The following is a 4,340-nucleotide window of genomic DNA, read 5'->3' on the forward strand; positions in this document are numbered from 1 at the left end:
GACGGCGCCGCCGCCGGCACCTGGAGGGGGAAAACGGACGCGTCGGGTCTACACGGAGGGGATCTTGCTGTGGGCCTGGCCCGGATGTTGCTCCAAAGTGTTCCTATGGGCTGACCTAACACAACCGGGTGGAGAGGTCCACTGGTCAAATCCCGTCCGTGCAAAGTCAAAGGGCTAGATCCCGTGGTCAAACGCTACAGGGTTAGGCGGGACGGGGGCCCTGGGGGGTAGCAATGCCACCGGAGCGTCGCACCGGGCCCTCATACATGCGGGGTGGTGTGGTGGCATGTCCGAAGAGGCGGCACGCGTCTCCGGGGTGTGGCCCCCCTCACGGACGGCAATGACACGGTAGTAGATGTTCTGCGGTAACGATGCAGCGTGAATATTATTAAATACTTGGAGCGCGATAAAATCATGAGTTTTTTACACAACGTGGGCACATGTGCTATAGGACTGATGGTAATTTTTCATAATTTTTTGTGATGGAGAAGTTTCTGAACACTTCCCTCTACGCGGATTGATCTTCGCACGTCTACGACTGTGGCCGGCGGCCTCCGGGGGCTAGCATACCGTCAAATCTTGCGTAGGCGGCCTCTCACAAGTCTCGAAGTGTTGAGGCGGTTGCAAACGCCCAGCACGCGTCTCTGGGGTGTGCCCCCCCTCTCATGGACGGCGCCGTCGCCGGCACCTGGAGGGGGAAAACGGACGCGTCGGGTCTACACGGAGGGGATCTTGCTGTGGGCCTGGCCCGGATGTTGCTCCAAAGTGTTCCTATGGGCTGACCTAACACAACTGGGTGGAGAGGTCCACTGGTAAAATCCCGTCCGTGCAAAGTCAAAGGGCTAGATCCCGTGGTCAAACGCTACAGGGTTAGGCGGGACGGGGGCCCTGGGGGTAGCAATGCCACCGGAGCGTCGCACCGGGCCCTCATACATGCGGGGTGGTGTGGTGGCATGTCCGAAGAGGCGGCACGCGTCTCCGGGGTGTGGCCCCCCTCACGGACGGCAATGACACGGTAGTAGATGTTCTGCGGTAACGATGCAGCGTGAATATTATTATATACTTGGAGCGCGATAAAATCATGAGTTTTTTACACAACGTGGGCACATGTGCTATAGGACTGATGGTAATTTTTCATAATTTTTTGTGATGGAGAAGTATCTGAACACTTCCCTCTACGCGGATTGCTCTTCGCACGTCTACGACTGTGGCCGGCGGCCTCCGGGGGCTAGCATACCGTCAAATCTTGCGTAGGCGGCCTCTCACAAGTCTCGAAGTGTTGAGGCGGTTGCAAACACCCAGCACGCGTCTCCGGGGTGTGCCCCCCCTCTCACGGACGGCGCCGCCGCCGGCACCTGGAGGGGGAAAACGGACGCGTCGGGTCTACACGGAGGGGATCTTGCTGTGGGCCTGGCCCGGATGTTGCTCCAAAGTGTTCCTATGGGCTGACCTAACACAACCGGGTGGAGAGGTCCACTGGTCAAATCCCGTCCGTGCAAAGTCAAAGGGCTAGATCCCGTGGTCAAACGCTACAGGGTTAGGCGGGACGGGGGCCCTGGGGGGTAGCAATGCCACCGGAGCGTCGCACCGGGCCCTCATACATGCGGGGTGGTGTGGTGGCATGTCCGAAGAGGCGGCACGCGTCTCCGGGGTGTGGCCCCCCTCACGGACGGCAATGACACGGTAGTAGATGTTCTGCGGTAACGATGCAGCGTGAATATTATTAAATACTTGGAGCGCGATAAAATCATGAGTTTTTTACACAACGTGGGCACATGTGCTATAGGACTGATGGTAATTTTTCATAATTTTTTGTGATGGAGAAGTTTCTGAACACTTCCCTCTACGCGGATTGATCTTCGCACGTCTACGACTGTGGCCGGCGGCCTCCGGGGGCTAGCATACCGTCAAATCTTGCGTAGGCGGCCTCTCACAAGTCTCGAAGTGTTGAGGCGGTTGCAAACGCCCAGCACGCGTCTCTGGGGTGTGCCCCCCCTCTCATGGACGGCGCCGTCGCCGGCACCTGGAGGGGGAAAACGGACGCGTCGGGTCTACACGGAGGGGATCTTGCTGTGGGCCTGGCCCAGATGTTGCTCCAAAGTGTTCCTATGGGCTGACCTAACACAACCGGGTGGAGAGGTCCACTGGTCAAATCCCGTCCGTGCAAAGTCAAAGGGCTAGATCCCGTGGTCAAACGCTACAGGGTTAGGCGGGACGGGGGCCCTGGGGGGTAGCAATGCCACCGGAGCGTCGCACCGGGCCCTCATACATGCGAGGTGGTGTGGTGGCATGTCCGAAGAGGTGGCACGCGTCTCCGGGGTGTGGCCCCCCTCACGGACGGCAATGACACGGTAGTAGATGTTCTGCGGTAACGATGCAGCGTGAATATTATTATATACTTGGAGCGCGATAAAATCATGAGTTTTTTACACAACGTGGGCACATGTGCTATAGGACTGATGGTAATTTTTCATAATTTTTTGTGATGGAGAAGTATCTGAACACTTCCCTCTACGCGGATTGCTCTTCGCACGTCTACGACTATGGCCGGCGGCCTCCGGGGGCTAGCATACCGTCAAATCTTGCGTAGGCGGCCTCTCACAAGTCTCAAAGTGTTGAGGCGGTTGCAAACGCCCAGCACGCGTCTCCGGGGTGTGCCCCCCCCTCTCACGGACGGTGCTGCCGCCGGCACCTGGAGGGGGAAAACGGACGCGTCGGGTCTACACGGAGGGGATCTTGCTGTGGGCCTGGCCCGGATGTTGCTCCAAAGTGTTCCTATGGGCTGACCTAACACAACCGGGTGGAGAGGTCCACTGGTCAAATCCCGTCCGTGCAAAGTCAAAGGGCTAGATCCCGTGGTCAAACGCTACAGGGTTAGGCGGGACGGGGGCCCTGGGGGGTAGCAATGCCACCGGAGTGTCGCACCGGGCCCTCATACAAGCGGGGTAGTGTGGTGGCATGTCCGAAGAGGCGGCACGCGTCTCCGGGGTGTGGCCCCCCTCACGGACGGCAATGACACGGTAGTAGACGTTCTGCGGTAACGATGCAGCGTGAATATTATTAAATACTTGGAGCGCTATAAAATCATGAGTTTTTTACACAACGTGGGCACATGTGCTATAGGACTGATGGTAATTTTTCATAATTTTTTGTGATGGAGAAGTATCTGAACACTTCCCTCTACGCGGATTGCTCTTCGCACGTCTACGACTGTGGCCGGCGGCCTCCGGGGGCTAGCATACCGTCAAATCTTGCGTAGGCGGCCTCTCACAAGTCTCGAAGTGTTGAGGCGGTTGCAAACGCCCAGCACGCGTCTCCGGGGTGTGCCCCCCCTCTCACGGACGGCGCCGCCGCCGGCACCTGGAGGGGGAAAACGGACGCGTCGGGTCTACACGGAGGGGATCTTGCTGTGGGCCTGGCCCGGATGTTGCTCCAAAGTGTTCCTATGGGCTGACCTAACACAACCGGGTGGAGAGGTCCACTGGTCAAATCCCGTCCGTGCAAAGTCAAAGGGCTAGATCCCGTGGTCAAACGCTACAGGGTTAGGCGGGACGGGGGCCCTGGGGGGTAGCAACGCCACCGGAGCGTCGCACCGGGCGCTCATACATGCGGGGTGGTGTGGTGGCATGTCCGAAGAGGCGGCACGCGTCTCCGGGGTGTGGCCCCCCTCACGGACGGCAATGACACGGTAGTAGACGTTTTGCGGTAACGATGCAGCGTGAATATTATTAAATACTTGGAGCGCGATAAAATCACGAGTAGGCGGCCTCTCACAAGTCTCGAATTCGGCGTCCCACCACCCTCCCCGTCGACCAGGCCACGGCCTTGGCGGATGAAGCTACTCGAATTCGGCGCCTCCCCTCCCCTCCCCTCTGTGTGGTTCCGGGAGAGGAGAGGGCCGAGCAGTTTAAAAAAAATAAAAATCTATATGAAATAATAACACATAAAAAAGGAAAACTATAACTATAAAAATTTAAAAATCTATATGAAATAAAAAAGAATAAATATATAACTATAAGAAAACATTAAAATAAAAAAGAATAAATATATAACATTGAAAATAATATACACTAAAAATATATTTGAAGACAGTTAATAATATATGCCACGTGTGTAATTAACATGTATACGGCTAGTTTGTAATTAACATGTAAAAAAAAGAAATACACCTATGCCTACGGCTTAGCCGTCGGCATATATGCCACGTGGCATGACTAATGTATGCCGACGGTTAAGCCGTCGGCATAGGCGCCTTATCCACTCCCCGCTCACCCCCTCCACTCGTTCGTCGCTCCACTCGTTCGTCCCCGACCCGCGCTAGCTAGCTAGCTGCCGCCGCT

Source organism: Triticum aestivum, chromosome 6A, assembly GCF_018294505.1.
Source record: "Triticum aestivum cultivar Chinese Spring chromosome 6A, IWGSC CS RefSeq v2.1, whole genome shotgun sequence".
Taxonomy (NCBI): domain Eukaryota; kingdom Viridiplantae; phylum Streptophyta; class Magnoliopsida; order Poales; family Poaceae; genus Triticum; species Triticum aestivum.